This window comes from Pinus tabuliformis, chromosome 4_2, assembly GCF_031772625.1.
Source record: "Pinus tabuliformis cultivar Carrire ecotype Pingquan chromosome 4_2, CPIR1, whole genome shotgun sequence".
NCBI classification, from domain to species: domain Eukaryota; kingdom Viridiplantae; phylum Streptophyta; class Pinopsida; order Pinales; family Pinaceae; genus Pinus; species Pinus tabuliformis.
In genome coordinates this window covers 780,764,150-780,790,345 of record NC_142304.1, presented here as the reverse complement: position 1 = coordinate 780,790,345, position 26,196 = coordinate 780,764,150, and the positions used below count along the sequence as shown (strand labels likewise).

At 38.3% G+C, this 26,196-nt stretch overlaps 1 pseudogene; it reads right to left on the bottom strand.

The window, feature by feature from the left end:
• Positions 1-1,971: 1,971 nt before the first annotated feature.
• On the bottom strand, positions 1,972-3,673 carry LOC149171976 (leucine-rich repeat receptor-like serine/threonine-protein kinase BAM1 pseudogene; annotated as a pseudogene).
• Positions 3,674-26,196: the final 22,523 nt, after the last annotated feature.

Sequence of the window (26,196 nt, the reverse complement as noted above, 5' to 3'; positions counted from 1 at the left end):
CTGAGTATAAACATTTTATGGGAATGCTTCCATACATACCGTTAGTCAATCATCCAACTCGCAGGTTCATCAACAAAATGGCTGGTGTCACCTCTTGGAAAGGAAAGACCGTTTGGGGAACCCGTGGCTGAGGTAGACAGAGGAAATTGTCACCTGTGACTAGTCATCGCAGTTCATCAGGGGGGACGGTGCGTGGGTGTAAGTTAGCCTCCCAGATCATTAATGAAGTGGCCCAAGCCTACCATTCGGGCAGTTATTCCCCGATCAAACAACTCATTCCAGAATGGGAAGAGGAGATCAACCAGAAAGCAAAAATTCTGGAAATCGATTTGGAATATTGGAAAACTTTGGTGCCAGACCTCGGACATGCTCGAGGAATATCCACCCAATACAAGCAAACAATTCCCTATATTGGATGATGAAGATCCTTCTCGCTAAAGCTTTGGAGAAGTTCCCAACAGGCATGCCTATGTCATCATAGGAGCACCTGGATTAGAGTAAGGAGTTTCAGAAGATCCAATTCTAACTGTGGCAAGAAAATGGTTGAGGTAAATGGCTACCTCATTCACATCGAGTAGCATATCCCATGCATCCCTCACACTAAGCTTCCAGGCTCTAGTGTGAAGGACCCTGCTCCTCTTAACTCAGCTGATGATGAATAGTGTGATGACATACCCCTTATTTTAGTGTTTGTATTCAGTAGTTTCATACTTTTCAGAATTTTTTTAGTTATGTTTATAGTTATCTAGATTGTAGGAAGTATAAGGAAACTCAAACGTATATAGTGTGGTTGGCTAGACTCATTATCTTTTGTTTTTGGATGGATTTTTATGTTGTTAGGTGGTCAATAGACCTGGTTTCCCAATGTGAAAGTTGAGGCCACCTAATCATATGAAATGTGGATGTAACTTGCTTCTTTTTGACAAACAATTAATAGAAAGGACCTACCAAGCTAAAAAATAAAAATAAAATTGTTATGGATATTCTATTGGATAAATCATCACAACAGATATACTAAAATATAAGTTTCAAAATATGAAATCTATACTATGAGAATTAATTTTTCTTTATATTTCTCAATTTGTTAATTATTGTGCTATTCTCATATATGCAATATATGGAATATTGAAAATAAAGAATAGATAAAAGGAAATTATTCACACCCACAATAACACAGGATATCACCTAGGAAACACTTAAGAGAAAACCTAGTTGGAAAGTGAATTTAATCTCCTCTCACTTTCTCTTAATGATATCTGTGAGTACAAATAAATGAGATTTATGTACTATATCTGCGTAAATATTTCAATATATATTTAAATTAAAATATTCAACATAAATCGGAAAAAGCATATAATTGTATAAAAATAATTAACTAATAAATAAATTACATTTCATTGTGCGATATTAAATAGGAAGAATATTGTAAATAGAAATATATTTTTCAAAATATTTTAAAAGTACAATATGGATTTGCATAATGAGTGAGAATATTGTAAATACAAATATATTGCTATAATGTCATGATATGGATATATTTTTGCATCAATTAGTAAATACTTGAAAAAAAATTTACATTGACGAGGATTTTCAATTTTTTTATAGAGATAGTTTAGATACAATAATTTAAGAATACTTTTTTTCACAATGAAATAAAAGAATTCCAAATAATATCCACTATGATCAAACACAAAAATCAGATTAGGCACAAAAATATTTTGATTATTATCAACATTTATTAACCATCTATTTATATAACTATTATAATCTTTAAAACACGAGTGAAAAACCATTATTTTATTAAAAGAACCCAATAAAACCAAATGGCACCTATAAGTAATCATTGAGGGAGGTGATTTTTCAGTTGGCCTTCGCATTAGTCCAGAAGATGTGGTCTAATAATTAATGATTAGGTGGCGAGTTTGGTCCTCACGAGTGAAATTCTAGGTACAATTTTTTACTACTTCAGAATTAAAGCCTTGGCTTACAGTGTGTGAGCATATGCACTATCTCGTGCATGCTTAGTCTGTGCATAGGTTGTTATTGCAAGCATAGTAAAGCCACAAAGAACATATGAATGGACTCCTCCATTGGGAAGTCGCTCAGCTTCGTATCTATGATCTCGATAACTCTTCCTCCCTCTGACCTCATCATCTTCTTCACCCAATTGGCAAGGTTCACACCCTCTCCAAATTCGCATTCTCCCACTGGTCGTTTTCCCGTAATTAGCTCAAGTTGAACCACTCAAAAGCTATATATGTCTCTCTTCTCGCCCACTTTCAGAGTGTATGCATACTCTGTCAATTCAATAATTATCACAAAGATGATTCTCACATAAAAATAGTAAAGGCATCACTTTCCCCTGTTAGAATTTATTTTCGATATCATCTTTTAGGAAACAATTTTCCATTTATTTTTAATGGTCATTTGATGGAAAATATCGCTCCGATAAAACCGATTCATTCTTAGAAGAGGAAAATCAGACTACTAAGCTTCTCAAAAAGTGTTGGGAATCTCAAAAGGCAATGATACAATGTGTAGCCTAAAATTTTCAGGGGACCCAAACACATATACCACAAATAGTAAAAAGATTGATAATGAAAAAACAATTTACCTAGAGCTATGTAACCAAAAGAGCTTGCTATTGAAGACATGAAATCCGAGATACCTAGATGATGCAATAGCTTGGCCAGGCCAAAATTAACGATATGTGCTTCAAAATTGGAATCCAAAAGTATATTGTTGGACTTCACATCGCAATGAAGTATAAGCGGCGAACAATCATGGTGAATATAGGGCAACCCCTTGACAGCCGCCACTGCAATTTCGTATCTACTATCCCAATTCAGATGCTCTCCATTCTTTCCATGGAGTAGCTCCCCCCGGGTTCCGTTAGGCATGTATTCATACACCAGAAAATTAGTGTCATGATTGGAGCAAAAGGCCAGCAATGTCACTATGTGCCTACACAGGATTTTGCCGAGAGTCTTGACCTCTACAGAGAATCCATGATCATTTAAAGAACCCATGCCAATGTTGGGGAATTTTTCTATTAAAATCCCAAAAACAAAATAAACTGAACACAGAGAACATTGCTCTGTTTCTCTCCAGGATCTTAACACAACAGAAGGCTAAAAATTTATTTCTGAGAACAGAGTATTACACACCCATAAAAGGCTTTGTATTCTTAAAATAAAATTCCTGATACAAAATTCATCCTCTTTCACTCAAAGGGATTCACCAAAAAAAATATACATAGTGCTACTCTATTCATTCCTTTCCAATACATTGTATATGCTACGCTGCTGCCTATTACATTTCATGTTCAACAACAAAACTTCATTCACATGCGTTGTTGCACCTCTACCTTCACTCCCACTCTCTCAACCTCTCAACAGACTACAACTGCACACACGTTACATACAAAATTTGAATGCTTTAATGAACAAAAATGGAGTCCCATGCTGTGAACTGCTCGAGGCTATCCTTCTCGTCCTTGACTGAGCTGAACTTTTACTCCGATAGCTGAAAAATTCAATGTGTAAGAGTTGGATTGCAACCTACTTCTTCTCGGCCATACTGTGAATTGAATGCTTCTGCCTGCTGCGATGTACTGCTCCATGCTTGCTTTAACCGGCTTCGTGCCATTTAGAAATCCTGCCCACCTTGCCATTAAAGATCAATGCATGCAAAAAAAATTTCTATCAGGTCCGCTTTTCGGGTCACATTGCATATCGCAGTCGGTTGATCCTCTGTTTCCCCTTAGACTAGAAAATATATGAGAAACACTGTAAAACACAAAAATTGACTTTGGGTGGATTTGAACCATTATACAATTTGGCTTTGGAAACCCATCGAATCTGGGTTTCATCGCTGTCAGCACTCATATATGTAAATTCCATGCACCATTGGTTTCCCCGATTGTGGTATGCCGATCGCGATCTGGGCCGATGCCTCCAGTCCTTTGCTTTTCCTTATATTTCGTTATATAACAAGAATGCATAAAATCATTGAAAACGCCCTTAGCGCGGACCTGAAAGTTTATCATAAATCATTCATAATGCCATCGGGTTTGATCCATCGGGTCAAATACATGCCTTATACAAAAGCCCCGCTCCTTTGGTATCGCCAATAGCGAAATGCCGATGCGATATCCACCGATGCAATATATTATAACATATGCCTGAAAAACATTAAAATATGGGAAAAAGGGCCGCTATGGAATTGAAATAATATGAAACAAAATGTTAAACACCCGTCGGGTCCGACTAATCGGATCGCGACTATATATATGTGCAAAGGCTTTGCAACATTGTGAACATCGATAGCGATACGCCGATGCGATATTGACGATCGCTCATAGCAACATATAAATGCCTCTTTGTAAGTCCTCCACTGCGTCTTCACCGATGCGATATTGGCGATCGCTCGTCGGCAATGTTTCCATGTTGCTGCACGGCTCAACTGTTGCGCAGTTGACATTACATTTTCAACAAATTACATTTTCGGAGCCAGGTTCAGGCTCTTTGAAGATTTCAAAGAAACTGAAGGAAGGTTTCTTGTTGAAGCAACTTCTCCAGTAGTGTGAAGACTCAGCAAAAGAATCAAGTCAAGAATGCAAGGAACGGCCAACACAAGCACTAGCATGGGTATGTTTAATACCCAGCTCCCACCGTTTAATGGGAAACACTATGACTACTGGGCAATAACCATGAGAGCCCTGTTTGCCTCACAAGATTTATGGGAATTAGTTGAGGATGGTTTTGAAGAACCATCAGATGAAAATGGGTTTAATAGATTAACTGAGGCAGATAAGGATATGTTGAAGAGCAATAGGAAGAAGGATTGAGAAGCCCTTATACTTTTGTATCAAGCAGTGGACCACAATGTGTTTCCAAGGATATCAATAGCTAGGACATCCAAAGAAGCATGGAAAACTCTCAAGACAACCTATCAAGGCATGGAGAAAGTGAAGAAAACAAAACTACAGTTGCTGAGGAAATATTTTGAGAACCTGTGCATGAAAGAGTCAGACAATATTAACTCATTCTTAACACATGTAATTGGTCTAGTCACACAGATAAGGACTCATGGAGAAACTCTTGAAGAAAGGAGGATTGTGGAGAAAATATTGAGAGTCATACCCTCAAGGTTCCATGTGATTTTCACCACCATAGAAGAGACAAAGGATCTCAAATTTTTCAGTTGATGAACTTCATGCATCACTGATTACATATGAGCATAGGTTGAGTAGGAATGAAAACTCATCTCTATAGCAAGCCTTCAAGACCTAGATGTCCTTTGAAAGAGTAAGAGGTCGAGGAAGAGGAAACAAGAGAGGAAGAGGCAGAAGCCAAAACAGAGGTGGAAGGAACAGTCCAGCAAATGCTCAAGGAAGAGGCAACAATCCAAATCAAAACCAAGTCCAAGGCAGCAGCCAACAAAGAGGTCAACATTATGCTCAAGGACAAAGGTATGAAAAATCCAATGTCCAATGTTATTACTGTAAAAAATATGGGCATTATGCCAATGAATGTAGGAAGTAGCAGCATGATATGAACAACAGATCTAGTGCAAATATCACTAGAGAAAATATCAGCCAAGATAAGGTATTGTTAGCTTGTAATATTGCTGAAACAAACAATGAAGACATATGGTTTCTAGACTCCGGTTGTAGTAACCATATGACAGGAAACATAGCGCTGTTTTCTTCTTTAGATCAAAGTGTGAAGTCACAAGTCAAACTTGGGACTAATAGCAAAATTTTTGTTATGGGTAAAGGAGAAGTTAAAATATTTACAAAGAAGGGTGAAAAGAAAACCATAGCAGATGTCTATTATGTTCCTAGAATGAGATGTAACCTCTTAAGTATTGGACAGCTTGTTCAAAAAGTTTACAATGTTTTCTTTGAGAATGATGTATGCACCATCATGGATAGAGCACCCAGCAAACGATGTATTGTTGAAGTGAAGATGACGAGGAACATGATGTTCCCTCTCAAAATAAGAGCAGAATTGAAAAACAAAGAAGTAATTACAGCAGTTTCCCAAGAGGCTTTCCGAAGTGTGCCAAAGGATGAAAATTGGTTGTGGCACTTGAGATTTGGACATCTCAACTTTGGAGGTCTTAACTTGTTGAGTAGAAAATATATGGTAAGAGGATTACCATTGATAGATAAACTGAACAGCCTTTGTGAAGGTTTCATATTGGGGAAACAACACAGAGAAAGTTTTCCAAGCGGGAAAAGCATAAGGGAAAAATCACCCTTAGAAATTGTCCACTCAGATTTATGTGGACCGATTAAAAATACATCTTTAGCTGGTAGCCAATATTTTCTAACATTTATTGATGATTTTACAAGAAAGACTTGGGGGTTTATTTCTTGAAAAACAAAAGTGAAGTGTTTGAAAAATTCCGAAATTTCAAAGCACTTGTAGAAAATCAAAGTGGGCTGCACATCAAAGTTTTAAGAACTTACAGAGGAGGTTATTATATCTCCAAATAATTCCTACGGTTTTGTAGAGAAAATGGAATCCATAAGAAATTTATAGCTAGGTACACCCTGTAGCAAAATGGCGTTGCTGAAAGGAAGAACAGGACCATTATGGATATGGAAAGAAGCATGTTAAAGGAAAAGCATTTGCAAAATGATTACTGGGCTAAAGATGTACGCTGTGCAGTATGTATTTTGAATAGGTGTCCAACAAAAGCAATCATGAACAAAGTGTTGGAACAAGCATGGAGTGGGAGAAAGCAAGGTGTCACCCACATGAAAGTTTTTGGTAGTGTGGCTTATGCACACATTCCAGATCAGCTAAGGAGGAAGTTGGACAACAAATGGGAGAAATGTATCTTCATTGGATACAATGAGGATTCCAAAGCTTACAGGTTGTATATCCCATCAGCCAAGAAGTTCTTTGTGAGCAGAGATGTTTAGTTCATTGAGGAGGAAGCTTGGGATGGAAGCATAGAGAAAACAATTAATGTTAAAAACAATTTGTCTCATTATGAAGATGATGAGGAGATGGCTGAAACACATCCCCAAATAGCAGCGCCAACACAAGGACAGCAAGAGACACCCTTGAGGAGAAATGAGAGTGCTTCTCCAAGCACACCACAAGTAGGAGATTCAAGTGCATCTTCAAGCACTTGCACACAAAATGAAATAGGTAAGAAGTTTAGAAATCTAAGTGACATTTATGATGAAGGAATGAATTCCTTATTTGCCTTGTATTGTCATGTTGATGACCCTATTCATTTCGAAGATGCTATTAAAGATAAGAAATGGATATAATCTATGAATGAGGAGATGAATGGCATAGAAAGAAACAAGACATTGGATTTAGTTGAGTTACCAAAAGGTGAAGAAGTCATTGGAGTCAAATGGGTCTATAAGACCAAGTGCAATGCTGAAGGAAAAATTGAAAGACACAAGGCAAGGCTGGTTGTCAAAGGGTACAAGCAGCAATATGGGAGAGACTATGAGGAAACGTTCACATCGGTTGCAAGAATGGAAACCGTTAGAGTAGTGTTGTCCATAGCAGCACAAAACAAATGGAAAGTTTACCAAATGGATGTGAAGTCGACATTCCTAAATGGAGTGTTAAAGGAGGAGGTTTACATTGAACAACCTCTATGCTATGATAATAAAGGCCAAGAGCAGAAAGTGTGCAGATTGAAGAAAGCTCTTTATGGGCTGAAGCAAGCACCAAGAGCGTGGTACAGTAGAATAGATTCCTATCTACTGGAAAATGAATTCGACAAATGTGAGGGAGAACCCACCATCTACATCAAAGAAAAGGATGGTAAGATTTTAATTGTAGTGTTGTACGTTGATGATGTAATTTTTACAGGCAATGATGACTACCTCATTGAAAATTTTAAATCAGACATGAAAGAAGAATTTGAGATGACTGATATGGGTTTGCTGAGATACTTCTTAGGAATAGAAGTAGATCAAAATGAAAATGGAATTTTTATCTCATAGGCAAAATATGTAAATGAAGTGTTGGAAAGATTCCATATGCAAGAGTGCAAGGCAGCAATCACTCCCACGATAATGGGATTAAAACTCAACAAAGAGGAAAACATCAAGGATTTTGATCCTAGCTTGTATAAGAGCATAGTTGGCAGCCTTATGTATTTAACTGCAACTAGGCCTGACATAATGTTTGCTGTTAGTTTGATTTCCAGATTCATGGAGAGGCCAAAAGAAGCACATTGGTAAGCAGCAAAAAGAATTCTGAGGTATGTTAAAGGTACTAAAATGTTTGGAATTTTATATACTGTTATAGAATGTTTAGATTTAGCTCGATACACTGATAGTGATTGGGCTGGAAGTGGAGATGATCGGAAAAGCACTTCTGGTTATGTTTTTCACATGGGCTCAGAAGCCATTTCATGGGCTTCTAAGAAACAACCTATCATAGCATTGTCTACAGCAGAGGCTGAATATGTGGCAGCTACAACAGCAGCATGTCAAGCAGTGTGGATGAGAAAAATGTTAAGGAGCTTAGGCCAAGAGTAGGCAAAAGCAACAGTGATTTTTTGTGACAATAGCTCAGCTATTGCATTATCAAAGAATTTAGTGTTTCATAAGAGAACGAAACACATTGACACCAGGTTCCACTATATCAGAGAATTGGTAAGCAATGGAGAAATTACTTTACAACATTGCAGGACTCAGGAACAGGTGGCAGACATTTTGACAAAGCCATTGGATCCGAAACGCTTTGAATTTTTGAGGAAATGTTTGGGTTTGATTGAATGCCCAACAACTGAAATTAAAGGGGAGTGTTGAAAATGTAATTTCAACTACGCAACAATTGAGCCGTGAAGCAGCATGGAAACATCGTCGACGAGCGATCGCCGATATCGCATCGACAAAGTCGCAGTGGAGGACTTACAAAGAGGCATTTATATGTTGCGATGAGCGATCGCTGATATCGCATCGGCGTATCCCTATCGACGTTCACAATGTTACAGAGCCTTTGCACATATATATAGTCGCGATCCGATGAGACATACCCGACGAGTGTTTAACATTTTGTTTCATATTATTTCAGTTCCACAGCAACCCTTTTTTCCATATTTTATTTTTTTTCAGGCATATGTTATAATATATTGCATCGGTGGATATGCATCGGCATTTCGCTATCGACGATACCAAAGGAGCGGGGCTTTTGTATAAGGCATGTATCCGACCCAATGGATCAGACCCGATTGCTTTATGAATGATTTCTTATAAACTTTCAGGTCCGCGCTAAGGGTGTTTTCAATGATTTTATGCACTCTTTTTATATAACGAAATATAAGGAAAAGCAAAGGACTGGAGGCATCAGCCCAGATTGCGATCGGCATATCGCAATCGGGGAAACCAATGGTGCATGTCATTTACATATATGAGTGCCGATAGCGATGAAACCCGGATCCGATGGGTTTCCAAAGCCAAATTGTATCATTGTTGAAATCCACCCAAAGCGAATTTTTGTGCTTTATAGTGTTTCTCATATATTTTCTAGTATAAGGAGAAACAAAGGATCAGCCGACTGCGATATGCAATGTGACCCGAAAAGCGGACCTGATAGAAATTTTTTTGCATGCATTGATCTTTGATGGCAAGGTGGGCAGGATTTCCAAATGGCGCGAAGCCGGTTAAAGCAAGCATGGAGCGGTACAACGCAGCAGGCAGAAGCATTCAATTCATAGTATTGCCGAGAAGAAGCAGGTTTCAATCCAACTCTTACACATTGAATTTTTCATCTACCAGAGTAAAAGTTCAGCTCAGTCAAGGACGAGAAGGATAGCCTCGAGCAATTCACAGCATGGGACTCCATTTTTGTTCATTAAAGAATTCAAATTTTGTATGTAACATGTGTGCAGTTGTAGTCTGTTGAGAGGTTGAGAGAGTGGGAGTGAAGGTAGAGGCGCAGCAGCGCATGTGAATGAAGTTTTGTTGTTGAAAATGAAATGTAATACGCAGTAGCGTAGCATATACAATGTATTGGAAAGGAATGAATAGAGTAGCATTGTGTATATTTTTTTTGGTGAATCCCTCTGAGTGAAAGAGGATGAATTTTGTATCAGGAATTTTATTTTAATGAATACAAAGCCTTTTATGCATGTGTAATACTCTGTTCTCAGAAATAAATTTTTAGCCTTCCACTGTGTTAAGATCCTGGAGAGAAACAGAGCATTGTTCTCTGTGTTCAGTTTATTTTGTTTTTGGGATTTTAATAGAAAAATTCCCCAACAGCCAATACTCGTAAGTTTCTTCACTGCAATTTCTTGGCCATTGGGCATGATTCCTCGATACACCACTCCCGCTCCTCCTTTGCCGATGATGTTTTGTTCTATTAAGCATTGTACAATGTCATCGCTTCCAAAGTCTAGATTTTGGAAGGTCATCATTTCTGATACCCTGTTGTCGCCTATTTTGTGGACGACTCTAACTCTACCTTTATATATGGTTTCCCTAACTACCAAAAACAACAAACAAAAGAGCATAGGTCCCAGCGGTAATAGAAAGGCTTCACCTCGCGAAGTGCAACTGCCCAATTGTGGTAGGCACAAGTTTGGATTTCCTGCAAAATATGTTGGATCCAATTAGAAAAACCGACTACCCTCTTCAACAATGCATGAAAAGTTATTGCGAGAGAAATAAGGTTGGATCAAGTTCTGCATGTTCTGTATATCGATGGCAATAATTTCGTTCAAATGATTTCTAGATATATTCAGAAACTCATTCCTAGGGATATCAAAAAAGTAAATTTTCCAATCTCGTTGGGAATCATACCAAAAAATCTGTTTTCACTAAGTTCAACATATATAGGAAAAATAGTGCTGCTACTATCCACAAGAATCGTACCTACTAAATGATTTCTAGATACGTTCAAGTACAAGAGAACACTCACATTAGATATTTCGATAGGGATGGGACCTGCAAACTCGTTCTGGCTAAGATTAATGGATTCCAGAGAAGTACAGTTGCTAATATCCCTAGGAATAATACCAAAAAACCTATTCTTTCTAAGATCAATGGATTCCAAGGAAGTACAATTGCTTACCTCCCTAGGAATAATAATAGAAAAAATGTTCTTGCTCAGATCAATTGATTCCAGAGCACTACAGTTGCCAATCTCCCTAGGAATCGTACCTATTAATTGCTTTCCACCTATTAATAGCTCCTGCAAAGAAGATAATTTGCCTATTGATGAAGGAAGGAAACCATTAAGACGATTATTGGACAGATCCATCATGCTAAGCATGGAGGATACATTATTCATTTTCTTTGGTATGGTCCCACTGAGATAATTTCTACCCAAATTGATATTATTCAGGTTGGGTACATAGATGAATTCTGTAGGAATCAAATCATTTAAATGATTTTGGCCCATGTGGACTTCAACTAGAGAATTGCATGTGCCCAGAGAGTTAGGAATAGGGCCAACATCTGCAAACTTCTGCAAACTTTTGTCGTTGTAGAGATTTGGAGGGATGGAACTAGTGAATTTGTCGGAAGAAACATCCAATTCCTGTATCTTTCCACTTATGCCCAGTTGTTGAGGCAGGAGACCCGTGAATCATATATGAAATCTCGCCTTGTAGACCATTTTCAGAAAGATCCAACTCTCTCAACTTGTTCAGCTCTAACAACTCCACTACTATTTCACGAGTGAGGGAGTGAGGGCATTGTCTTGCAAATACATTGTCTCTAGATTTTTAAGACCACCAATCTCAAAAATGTTGTTTGACTCCACGACTATTTCGCCAGTGAGGGCATTGTATTGAAAATACATTGTCTCTAGGTTTTTGAGACCACCAATCTCAAAAATGTTCTTAGAGGGGCGTTAATACAACTAAGAACATTTTTTTTTAAAGTGTGTAGTCACGTTTCATATAATGTGAAGGTTCATGGAGAGGTTCATATAACGTTTATATGAGAAACTATGAAAGGCCCTTTTTTTTAATTAGAGTTTTTATAAAGGTGTGAATGTGTGTAAGTTATAAAGTTTTTTTATATATTAAAGTTTTTCAAAAGAGTTTTGGAGAAGGACTTTTTAAAATTTTGAAATTTTTTTAAAAGAAAACAAAATTTGGGGTTTATTAGAGAAGAGAATTTTTAGGTTTTCTTAAAGTATTGCTTTCATTAGCAAGAGAATTTAGGGCTTTTTAAAGTTTTTCAGTGTACAAAATTATTTGGTTTTCTATTAAGTATGGGTAAAGATTGTGCCTTACGGGGGCTCATATTGAAAATCATATTTTCTCTCACGTGTGATATGGAAGATAACTTCATGCAATGGGGAAAGAAACTATAAAATAGAGGAAAGATCACAATCATGGGTCACAAAGAGCTACTGAAGCATATTAAGAAAAGAAATCAAAAAGAAGAGGTAAAGATCATTGCCATGGTTAAAGAGGTTCAGGCCGTAGCTAAGGAATTGGGAAGTCTAGGAAAATACAAAGAAGAAATCGAGGGTGATTGAAGTAGCTTTGATCTACTACCACCGCCTATATTTACATGTGAATATTTTGATCATTGGGTTATCAAGATCCTAAATTTTCTTCAAGCTAAATGGCTAATTGAGTATGAATCTAATAAGCCATATCATGTAGTATGTCATGTTTTAGCATTGAATTTTATAAAACAAGCATTCGATGAGAAGTTTTTGTGCAAGATAGCAAAAGCTACAACTTCCAAGGAAGCGTAGAAAAACTTGGAAAAATAATTTGGTGCAAGGGGGAGTGACATGCAGCAGCAGGTTATGTCACAGGAAAATAAGTCAATCGCAGATTTGAGAGTAGATAAGCAAGACTTTTAGAGGAAAACAGAGCTTGGAGAATCCTACTCCAAATTGAATAATGGTTGTCCAGACAATAAATTGAAACCCATTATGAAAGCATGCACATGGATGCTGAAGATGCAACAAAGATTGCGAAGAGAGAAGTTGAAGTCTCTGTGTGTGAAGTAGAGAAAGAACATATAAATGCTCAAATCTTCCACTGTAACGGTTTTGGTGCAGATCATGGTGAATCCCACTATGATGAGACACATGTGGATGATGACTGCAAAGTTAGATGTCAATTGGTGAATCTAGCTGCGACTGATAGAGTTGGTGAAGTTGAAATTTTCTATGAAATTGACAATGAGCACATGCATGCTCGGATATCCCAAAATAGTGTTGATGAATATTATGTTGATGATATGTGTGGTCTGTTTTTTGAAACACAGATTAATTGTGGCAAAATTGTAAGCGCAATATTTGATGAAGAATTTAAGGTTGAAGACGCCACTGTAGTAGTAAAGATATGAAGCAGTATGTCATCTAGCAGCAGTTGATGATCAAGGACATGATAAAATGATTATAAAGTTTTTTACGAGAATATCCACTGACCACATAATGGTGGAGGATAATTTCAGTGAAGTTGAAAAAAACGCAGAGAAGGAAGAGGTAGAGAAGGAAGATCTCCTTGTAGATCATAATAAACATGCTTTTAACATTGTTGTTTAATATGCAAGTGTTCAGAATAGCATGGGTAAAAAAGATGAAAACAAGGTTGTTAATAAATTTGATACAAATTTGAAGCTCATTGAAGAATGGATTGAAAAACTAATATAACAAATTGATGCGAGCCTTAAAGCAACAACTGGAATAAAAGAATTGAATGAAATGATGAGTAATGATCTTGAGTGTGCATATTATAGGAAAAGAGCAGCGATACTTGATGATGAAAGTAAAAAAAAATATATGAAAGACAAAGATGAATGCATTGAAACGATTTTTCAATGATGGATTCAAGAAGAGATAAGATTTTGCTATCCAAAATTATGGCAAAAAGAAAGTCAGGAATATGAAGCATAAGAAGCATAGCAAAAAAGACACTCAGAAAATGCAATGTTGTGGTAGTCTCCCATGGTTGAACGAATATTTGAAGAGGAAGGTGTAGTATACAAGATCAGATTGTGTTTCAACACAAATTAAAAAAAAATCAAAGAAAAATTGCAGCAGCAACAAGTAAAGAAATATGGAGCCTCCAACAAAAACCCACAACCGACATTGAACCAATTTCGAAGAGGTTGGAAATGACGTAGTCAAGAAGGGTCATCACGCTGCTAAAATGTCTCTTCATTCTCACATGTTTTTCCAAAAGTTATGTGAGCTTCATTGGCTTATGCATGCGTTATTAAATTAATATTTATAAAGTGAGAGGCATTATGTCAGAAATATTTTTGGGTATAAAATTTAAAAGTCAACCTTTATTTAAGGGTCTCGCGTAAGGACAATTAAAGAGAGTGAAATCCTTGATAACAACAATATTGAAGAACTTTACCTTTAGAGCTAGATCACTAGAGCTAACTCGATTCATTTTACATATAAAACTTTTCTACTTTAATTTTTTTCTATATTTTTTAGAATTATATATATCATTATTTTATAACATTGACTATCATCAATAAAAATCCTTAGTGAGAAAAATATAAATCATCGCTATTTTAATTTATAAATTAAAATAACTATTAATTTATATTTGTATATACATTTCTCACATATACTATATTCGAATAAAATATTTTGAAACCAACGGTGAGAGACGATCAAACAAAAACGATCAAGATTGCCTTAAGAAGATATGCGCCCAAGCTAAAGTCTCTGCGGCCGCGCCCACTGTAAACGCACGACAAAATCGAGGAGCAGGTTCTGTGGAAGTATGGAAGGGCTTTGTATAAGTATATATCTACTTTGATCGATTAAGAAGTGGACCAGCGCATAAGTGATTAGTAAGCTGGAGAATTCTAAGAGTGTGACATTGTACCAATATGTTATAGACATTTTTGTGCCTAACAGCATGGAGCATAAGATGTCAATAATCTGAGGGATCCAAAGTCCCTAAACATGTTGTTCTTACCCTTAGAGGAACAAGGTCTGCAAACCACAGCACTGAAAATCAGTTCTCCACCTGAAAACACTCAAAAACAGGCTATTTCTGGATCATGTCAGCTACTCCACTGAGCATCTGCGCTGAATGTCAACTGCTCCTCTCAAAACTAATGAAGGCTACCTGCACTGGGCGAGATTGGCCAAGTGGCACAGTCATTCTGCAAGGTGTCAACTGCCCAGGAAGCTTCCAAACTGACACTTGGTTCAAGGAATTCGCCCTGTGATGAGTAAGAGGGTCTTGATCTCCAAGTGGAAGCAAGAATCTCCAAGTGAACTCAAGAACTGAAGATTAACTAAAGTGGAAGAGGACACTAGTCATCTTCATGCCAGTCTCAAGATGACTCATCCTTTCTCCAAAACCCTATATATAGATCTCTCTCATGAGGTCTAGGAGAGGTTGGAATTTTGTGCAAGTAAGGAAGTGTTGTTGGTTTGAGTATAGAGCTATTGGGTGTTTTGCTTGAAGGAGGTGAAGAGGAGATTTCTTTCAGCTGGGAGGTGTTGCTGGATTGGGCCTACTGTGGTTGTAACTCTCTCAGAACTTTACTTCTATTATCAATAAAGTGTTTGAGGTTCTTCTATATGCATGTATCTTGATGATGAATTGATGCTTGTATATTTGGTTTATGCTAATCCTTAGATCGATTATGGATGCATGCTTCTTGTAGTTTCCTTTTCATGTGCTTTTACAGGATCTGTGTGTAGCTGGGCCGGTGTAAGGGCAAGGAGCTAGGAGCAAGCAGCAAGGAGTGAAGACTGGATCGACTATTAGCGCAAGATAACTGTTAGTAGATCATCCTTTTCTTCCCTCTCTCATCTCATAAAGAAGAATTCTTGAATAGCTTTGCATTCAGTTGTTGCTGAGGTACTATCACCCTTAGAGTGGGATAGAGGCATTCTGAATTAGATACTTTTACCCCCAACAAATTGGCAACTCCACTGGGGACCGTATCTTGTTGGTTGTTTGTGTTTCTTGCTATCCATTTCATAAACAAAGGGAGTACCAAATCGAACTGTGTTTGAATCTATCAAATACAAAGTAGAGGGCAGCTACTCTAGCTCAGTTTCTGGGCAAGTTTATGATTTGAAGAGCTGATCCACAAGGACTCTAATAAGCTCTCAGTGATAGCTTTTCATCCTCCTTTACATCCCTTAGTGTGTCCTTGACTGATAGCTTCTGATTTGAGCAAAAACTGTGAATTTTTGAGCAATCTGTGACCCAGAAACCAAGACGGACGAAAGTCTCGTTCTTCGGTGCAGGCTGTACAAAGGCTGTCTGCATTTCAGCGCAGTTCCCGAAGGGTCTACCTGCACTGAAGGTCAAAGAGGCAGTGTTACACTTGCGCTGGACAAGTCTTGGCTTGAGCTGCTGGGGCTTCCTGCTGTGTCTTGCCTTGTTTTCACTCTTGTTTTTGCTGTTTGTTGCCAGTCAGTGGGCCTATCTGAAACCATCTTCCTTTGTCATTATTCCGCCTCAGTTGTATAAAGAAACTGTATTTGTTCTTTTGTATTTCTTGTGTCATTTACAGTTTCCCATAACGAAAGTGAACCAGTCTTGCATTGACCTCTTCGATATAGACCTGTGATTAAGTGTCGTTCTGATCTTAAGAGTTAGTTTATTTGTTGTTCATAGCTGATTGAGTTTGTCTCTTTCGTTATATGGTTTGGATTTATATATTTCTAAGTGTCAAAACAAGTGAATCGTAAGGTGTCTTTCGATTTTGGACAAACTTGTTTGCTTTCGCTTGAAATTGAATTCAAAGTTAGACAACAACTTTCTTTGTGCATTTCATCAACCTTAAGAAAGAGAAAAGAAATACTTGCATTGTGCATGTACATTATGACAGTTTGCATGTTGATTTAGGAAAATGCATTAGTGTGTGCTCTATGATCTGTGTGAAAAGGTGTTATCTTCCTTCTCCCTCAGTAGTTAAGGTTTTCAAAGTTGAAATATTGAAAAGCTTGCTTATCATCTTAGACTGCATTCAGGAGTGTTACTATACATCTCGTGGTGATCCATAAAGGCAGACTGCTAAACAAGATCAACCTTAAAATAAATTGAATTTACATAACAACGCATTGGAACATAATCACCTCCTATTCCCGCGTTGATCTTTAAGTTGAGAACATGGAACGCCCCAACCAAGGAACTCCACATGATGGAAATCCTGGTCCTTTCTCCTCTTGGGGAGAAGTTCCCCACATGGCCACATTGTCACTTCCAGGACTGACAATTGGCCTGCCTATTTAGCTATTCTCAACTAGTGTAGTTCAGAACACCATGTTTCCTGAGCAGTCGAGTCAACAGTTAGATGAGTCTAGAGCCTCCCACCAGCCTTATACTTCCTCCAACCCTTCCTCCAATCCTTCATCTTCAAAAGGCAGAGCCGGCAAAAGCCAAGCTCCCACGGAGAAGAAGGAAAGGAAGAAGAAAGAGAAGAAGAAGAAGGAGCCTAAGGTGACTGGGGGCAAGCAAAAGACATCTGACAAAAACCCACACACATCACAGACCGGGCCTGAATCGCCATGTGTCATATGTAGAGGAGACCACTTCCATAGAGATTGTCCCTGTATTCCCCAGATACTAAGGGACTGGTCACCTCGTTTGCACAATTCAGGATCATCAACCTCTGATAGCCATGTTGATTGCTTACCGTCAACCAGCGAAAGTGAAGGTTCAAGACGAAGAGGGGGAGCAAGATCCCCCTGCAGACTGTATGAAGGCGGTCACGCCATCCACCGTTGTCCCTTCTTAGACGAAGCGAAGAGAGTTTTGGAAGATCGCCCGGTTTCACCGGTAGTGCTTCCTCCTGGATACAAAAAACTCGTGCTAAGTCCTTCGTTGGTTGAAAATACAGCTGGCCCGCTCAAGTGGTTAGCTAAAGCGTCAGTCATTGAAAATGAACCTACTGAATCCAGACCAGACGAAAGTCTAAAGGTTGATACGGCAGTTGACCCGGTTCTTCCTTCAGAGGTTTCATCCTCAAATGACACCCTCACTGAAGGGAATAAGGATGACACCATCCAGATTATTTTCATCAACACAGATTCTGATGAGCATCAGGGAAATGCGCCCATTCCTTTATCGCAGGAAGGAACATCGTCAGGATCGTATCCGGCCGTGTTCGGTCCCACCACCAAGCAACCTGGTTGTGTCCTTTGATTGGAACCAACTGGACAGACCCCGGTTACCAGCCAGTATACCATTCAGAATCATAGTCCAAATTTATAGAATGGTGATGGCTGGAACTATCATTGATGAAGGGGCATCTGTGAGTATCCTTTCCTCTATTGCTTGGAAAGCACTGGGTTCCCCGACGCTTTTGCCTGAGATAAGAAATCTCTCGGGCTTTGATAAAGGAACCAGTCGACCGTTAGGGATCCTCCCCAATGTGCCTGTTACATTGAAAGGGAAGGCTGTTCAAATGAACATGATGGTCGTTCAAGGACCCTTGGATTATAACCTACTCCTTGGACGTGACTATATATATTGCATGGGAGCTATAGTCTCCTCACTCTTTAGAGTAATGTGTTTTCTGCACGAAGGAAGAATGGTCAAGCTCGTAGACCAACTTTCATTTCCGGGATCACGCATCGCAAATAGTCAAATACCAATCCTCAATGGTCTTTTCACTCAAGAGATGTCTCCACCCCTAGTCCTCCTTCCCGATGAGTGCGAGTAATTCAGAAAGATGGGACTGGAACCCAGGGGGCATGCATCCTGGTCTGCTTTGGGCAGAGGAAACCCTGGGTATAAGGTAGAATTTCCGCGAAAGAATATGACTAGTCCGTACCCCATCCGAAAAGGAAGAGGGGTTGTTCTGGAATAGGATTCTTTTGATAAGGTTACTTGTCTGACAAAGGTCATTCAACTTTGTCTAAATAGGTAGGCAATACCAAAGAAAGAGATTCTTTTGCTGCAACAAATAGTAACCATCTTTGAGTAACCTAATGATAGACATCGCCGAAGAAAGAGTTTCATTTGCGGCAGCAAATGAAACCATTCTTTGGGTAATCAGAAAGAGGCAAGCCTCACCCTTTAAAACAAATGTTTGATCGGATAAGTAGGGGCAGCCTTGAAATTGTACTTTATACCTGGGGGCATGCAAACCTTTTGGAGTGCAAGCTAGGAGCGGTTATTTATCTATTTTTGGGATTAGCCGTTTTCCGAACTTGCATAAAGAAAGGATGTGGGGAAAAGGTCAAAATTTGCCAAATTAGGAGCATAGCTTCGTGAGATAAAGCTCCATAAAAAATAGCTATCTCACAAGAGACATTTCTTATCTTATGACTGGTATATCGAGCAATTTTAGCATAAAGTTCATGCTCGTTAAAAAATAAATGCAAGTTCGAGCAGTTTTACCGCAGAATTTATGGTCGTTAAAAAATAGAAAAGCGAGATCCGAGCAGTTTTAGCGTCATAGTTCATGCTCGTTAAAAAATAAACATAAGCTTTTGAGCAGTGTTTTGGCGCATTCAAGCTCTTTAAAAAATGAACCCAGTACCGGTAAATAACCATTGTGATCGTAAATTTATTAGCCATAAAAGCCTTGGTCGTGTTTTGCACCTGCCACCTCCATTCCATTTGGCCGATCATTCACCCCCATATGATTGTTTACCCATTTTGAGGAACAGCTGCGAAGAGTGATTTCACTTAGCCATCCTTGTGACACTGCCGTGATTGGAAAATTCCAACCTGTACCTGGAATCTGCTGCTATCCCTGTTTATCACTCGTTCCTCAAAAGACGAGTCTTCTTTGAGCTCTTTTCTCCTGACTCATAAAATATGAAAAGTTTGCCGAGTTTTGGCCTTCCAGCTCGTTAAAGTGGCCGGAAGAGCTATCCCTCCTCTAGATTTTAATCTTTTTGGACTTGAGGGATTATTGCACAAAAAGGTCGAGCGCTTGTTTTATTCGGCTCATTAAAGTAATCGAAAACTCATCCCTTTTGTATTTTTTTATACTTTTTCGGACTTAAGGGATTAGATGACGAAAAAGGAATTTTGGAGTTAACTTTCTGTACCTTTTCAGACTCTCTCAAAATGAAAAGGACCGAGTTGTCTTTGTCGCTAGACTCGTTAAAATGATTAAATAGCGACAAACTTGTCTTTAGACGAGAAGGAGTTTCCCTATCGCTAGGCTTGTTAAAACATAGCGATGGGCTTGCCCGAAGGGCAGGTTATAGAACAAGCATATGTTATCCTCCTCAAGCTTGACAAAAATAAACTGGTCAGAAATGACTGGGGAAAAATTGGGAGAACCTCAAAACTTTGATGGTAGCAAGTCGCTCTTGAACATGACACTTTGTACTCCGTATCACATCGGGTTGGGTTGTTTCATTCACTGGTCTCATCACCATGGTCTTCTCCAAACCATCGGTATTTGGGGTAATGCTACCAATCCATCACATCAGTGTTGTTATATGTTCAAGAGATGTGTTCAGAAAGAGTCAACCGTGTCCCATCCACTACCATACATTATCCTTCATCCACCCATGATCGCCACCCTGAATCATATTTCACAGATTGTTTTCACCTCCACTAAAATCATTAGCTCCGTTCCGTGTCATTGATGTGGGATTCATTAAGGCCCTCCCTTGATGGATCGCTTCTTGTCGATTTCAGCTCATTATCCAAGAAGTTGATCTAGGAACACCCCCCCCAGTACTTTGAAGCTTGCATGCCTTAATGGCAAGTTTCTCACTTCCGACGACAGGTATACATCAATGACCTTCGACCAGAAGATTTTGCGTGGTGTTCGACGCCAAGTCCCTTATTCACACCACGTGAATTGTACTGCAGTACCTTGAGGGTCATTGTCATTATTGGTGATTCCTCTCGCGCTTGTTAACGGTTTACATTATTGACCGGTAATCAAGCGATGTCTTTCCATGTTCGACTTCAGCGTAATTCTCACATGGATCGACTTGTACTTAGAGTGAAGATCGAACGAGATTGAAGACCCTGGATCTAGTTTAATCCATCTGGGTTGCGATGTATATTTAGGAAATATAAAGACATTTGTTATGTACATCATTGCAGCAGATGATCATCCTACTCAAAGGATGATAATTTCAGCAGATAATTATCAGTCTACCATCAGACGATCGTCTGTTCTATGTACCAAAATGAATTTATAAAGCTGGGCATGGGAATGCCCGCCTCAGCTAGATCATGAAAGCAGAATGAAAAATAATGTATTGTATTGTATTTTATTGCAGGGCACCTCTCAGCGATTGAATGAACTTCAGATCCTCTTGATAAAGAATTTCACCCGATAAATGACCTCATACTTTAGGGGGCAACTGTTATAGACATTTTTGTGCCTAACAGCATGGAGCATAAGATGTCAATAATCTGAGGGATCCAAAGTCCCTAAACATGTTGTTCTTACCCTTAGAGGAACAAGGTCTGCAAACCACAACACTGAAAATCAGTTCTCCACCTGAAAACACTAAAAAACAGGCTATTTCTGGATCATGTCATCTGCTCCACCTAGCATCTGCGCTGAATGTCAACTGATCCTCTCTGTACCTGCACTGAAGGCAAAAACTAATGAAGGCTACCCGCGCTGGGCGAGATTGGCCAAGTGGCACAGTCATTCTGCAAGGTGTCAACTGCCCAGGAAGCTTCCAAACTGACACTTGGTTCAAGGAATTCACCCTGTGATGAGTAAGAGGGTCTTGATCTCCAAGTGGAAGCAAGAATCTCCAAGTGGACTCAAGAACTGAAGATTAACTAAAGTGGGAGAGGACACTAGTCATCTTCATGCTAGTCTCAAGATGACTCATCCTTTCTCCAAAACCCTATATATATATATCTCTCTCATGAGGTCTAGGAGAGGCTGGAATTTTGTGCAAGTAAGGAAGTGCTGTTGGTTTGAGTATAGAGCTATTGGGTGTTTTTCTTGAAGGAGGTGAGGAGGAGATTTCTTTCAGCTGGGAGGTGTTGCTGGATTGGGCCTACTGTGGTTGTAACTCTCTCAGAACTTTACTTCTATTATCAATAAAGTGTTTGAGGTTCTTCTATATGCATGTATCTTGATGATGAATTGATGCTTGTATATTTGGTTTATGCTAATCCTTAGATCGATTATGGATGCATGCTTCTTGTAGTTTCCTTTTCTTGTGCTTTTACAGGATCTATGTGTAGCTGGGCCGGTGAAAGGGCAAGGAGCTAGCAGCAAGCAGCAAGGAGTGAAGACTGGATCGACTATTAGCGCAAGATAACGGTTAGTAGATCATCCTTTTCTTCCCTCTCTCATCTCATAAAGAAGAATTCTTGAATAGCTTTGCATTCAGTTGTTGCTGAGGTACTATCACCCTTAGAGTGGGATAGAGGCATTCTGCATTAGATACTTTTCCCCCCAACACAAGAGTCTATATAACCCTGATTCTTCTCACGTTACTATGTCAACATCTTCTATTAAATATTTCCGCTCTTTACCTTTTGGATACTATTGTATTATAGATGACCAACCGGCCTTGGTTGTCGCTACAATATGATCTTAAAATAAAACAAAAATAAAATCAGATATACACTTTGTGAACAACCAGGGTCACAACCATCCACTTTGTGACCAACCCTACTGGTCACAACCATCTAGACTCAGGTAACGTCCACCTTCTTTGAATATTCTCAGGGGTATTTGATGTGCTCTACTCAATTTTCTGATGTAATCATGTTATATTTTATTTTTTAATATATTTTAAAATTATATTCATTTTAGAATAAATATGTTGCCAAATAAGTGATGTATTTAATTGTTTTATATTAGATACTTCAAAATATTTTGGTTGATATAACACAATTTTGAACATATCATAGGTTAAAATAATATATGAAAATAAGGAAAATGCCAATATATAAAATAAAATACTAATTTTTGAATTATAGTAAAAATTTTAAATTTATAGGTTCGAAATGTTTTGAGATCTACAAGATTTTTAAATGATAAGAAATTAATAGGCAGGTAAAAGTGATGATTTTTCTCACTTGATAATTATTTGTGAAATTATTGTTCTCTTATTATTATTACATTTATATTTTTCTTTTCATCAAACAATTACCAAAACATAAAATATGAATATGATAGAGAACAAAAGGCACAAGATATAAGCTCCAAGACAGGGCGAAAATCCCACAAGGGTGAACCTAGAAAATTTCTCATCTTCTTATAGAATTTGAGCAAAGTGAGAAATCCGACACCCAAGACCATGCCCAAAATTTCAGCCCTTCAAGAAGTAAAGTCCAGCCCTCCAAAATCATAAATTTAGTCACAATAATAAAATTAAACTCAATCACAGTAATTTTCACCCACTTCAGCTCATATGCCATAAGAGACTTGCTTTTATCTTGGATTATTCATAACAAAGAACTTTCATTTAATTCAGACCATCTTTCATAAAGGGATCACATTGTTTCAAAGTATTTCCATGTAAAAGTTTGCATTCATTTACAAATATATAGTCTTAAGGAGCTCAAAATTCTTCACAAAAATAACCTTTGAACTTCACACCATTCTACCACAAAACTCATCATAGAAAGAGCACTGAAATTGCTTGTTGAATTGTGGAACACATCTGCCAATATAGAGTTGTTCTAACATGCAAAAAGACAAATTTGTTGGGTGAGTTGACTTGTCATCCAGGAGGGCCGACGCGGTTTCTTAAGGTGGACTAACCCAAAACACATTCTAAAAAGTATTTTTCTCTTTCTCTTTAAAAGAAGTCCATACAGTACTTTGACTCAACAAATTCTAGAAGCATGAAGAACATACTTAACTAATGAATCAATATTAAAATTCCTATTCCTCTTTTTCTTCTCTTTTCTTTTTACATAAAATATAAAATGATACAAATTATGAAGACTAGACTTAGTTACATTTTCCATCACTCCCTCTTAACCAGGGAGGTATTAATAATTTCACAAACGATATAAGGATACTCTAAAAATAAAAATTATCATAAGAATAGTCGAATTGATAAGCCATATTTAAACATTGACATGATGACCAACATTGTCAAATTGAAATATAGAAAGGCCTTGAGTAATAAGCTCTAACTCTCCACAAGATTATAGAACAATGTTGAGATACATACATATCGAAATTTTGACGGTGTTGGATACTACCAACATACAGGGGGTCTTCTTGATATGAAGTCCCAATTAGACCTCACGCCAATGGAGTAGGAACCCCATTTGGGGTATTAGCTCGACCACCATAACTAGGTTTTCCTTGGCCGCAACAAATAACGTAAGAGATTACACACATATCCTTTGAAATAAACAAGAAAGTTTACATTGTAAAACACCAATTTCAATGTCTAAAACAAGACTTTCATGGGAGGGGAGACAAGAGTGAGTCTCTGATAGGAAAATAATAGTACAATCCTAGGAGAGACACATGAAAGAAAGAAAATATTTGTTAGTCATCTAGCGAAATAGTTCACATAGTGATGGCTTGGGTGCAGGCGTTAGGGATAACCTCCCTAATCTGGCAGCAAGCTCTACTATGTCAGCTTCAACTCCCTTTTCTCCTTCTTTTGGCATATCAGTCATTAAACTGATATCTTCATTTCTTTCTTTAAAAACCGACAAATCTTGCTTAATTGATAAACAATGGCTTTACTCCTATCGGAGAAGTAATTCCAAAAGAATTACTTTAAAACACTATCGCGCCTTATATCGTTCCTTTCCTTTTCCCCGATGCGATATCGCATCGATGATTGTTATCTGCGGAGTCTATGGTGCAAGCCCTCCGAAATGCCGCGGACCCGACGACCTTTATACTCCCTTCTATATTGAATTCGGGTCCGATGTATATCGGCGGTTTCCCTTTCGGCAGTTCGCTAATGTAATGGGCCTTGCGGACCCGACGAACCCTTCAACTGCTATATATAATATTTCGGCTCTAAATATCGGAGCTTACCAAAGCTAAAGGCCTTTCGGGCCCGACGCTATTTATATGTCGCGCTTTATAATAATTCGGCTCCGATATATCGGAGCGTTCACAACGTTAAGGCCTCTCTCCCTTCTGACGGGATATTTGGTTCGGACCTGATAAGGGTACAAACTAATGTTTATAATGCTTCACGTCCGCCCACTGTTCCGCTTAAGGGAGAATGCATGAATCCTCAGTGCAAACAGGAATATACACAGGATTTTATAAAATGAAGTTAAAAGCCTGTAGACGCATAAATGAAAGGGGAAATTCCCATAAGGCTTAATCAAACATCATGCAGCATTTATAAGGCAATCCATCCACCTTCGACACACAGTAAATAAACACATAAACGCACACACAGTTCAATTAACAGAAGGCTTATTAAATTAGACAGGTCGAGAGAAAAGTTTCAATAATAATGTTTGGCACTCACTCCTCTATTCTCTGCGGAGAGTATCGCTGCCTCTTTATTTATAATTAAAGGATAGGCCCCCTCGGTCCTTATATGTTACAAAAGAATGCTTTACATAAATGATTTAAGGCGTAAAAGCTTTACTACAGCTTATCCCTTTGGAATAATATTAGCATCTTTTATTTCTCAATTTTATCCTATCTTGCACTAAAAAAACATTGAAATTGCAGGCTAAAGGACCCCACTCCCTTGCCTGTAGATTTTTTTGGATTTTTGGAATATGCTTGAAGACTTTTTCCCTCTGATTCACATGCTCTTATTGGTGCTGTGTCTTGTAATGCTGACAATAAATCTGATTTGTACTTCATCTTCATTAAATATATACTTTGTGCTTCATCTATACCCTCCATAGGGTCTTGGATCAACATCGAGACCTTCTGAGTCAACATGAAATGTTTTATTTCCATCATGGTCCAATATGTGCTTCATGTCTTCATGATGGTTCTTCTTTGTGCCTCTTATCTGCAAGTTCTTCTTTTCTTCTTATCCTTTCTATATTCCTTAACCATCACCTTGCCTTGTTGAGGAGGTAAACCTTCTAATAAAGTTCAATTATGAGAAGGAAAGATTGGTCTTCAAATCGACTATCCTATCTCTACCTTGCTCATGGAAGGAGTTTCTTATGATGTGCCTATGCAAGCACTAAGAGAGGAAGGCATGTTGAGGGTGACACAATTGAGCTTAGAAGTTGTTGAGGAAGGCACCACCTCTCACTAGAACTGTGCCATGTGCTATAAGGAGAGGCTCTTCAGGGTCCAATGCAGTGAGAAAGTGAAAAAAGTAAAGGTGATGAGCTTACTGACTAGAACTGTGATGTGCACTAGGCTTAAGGGAGGAGGAG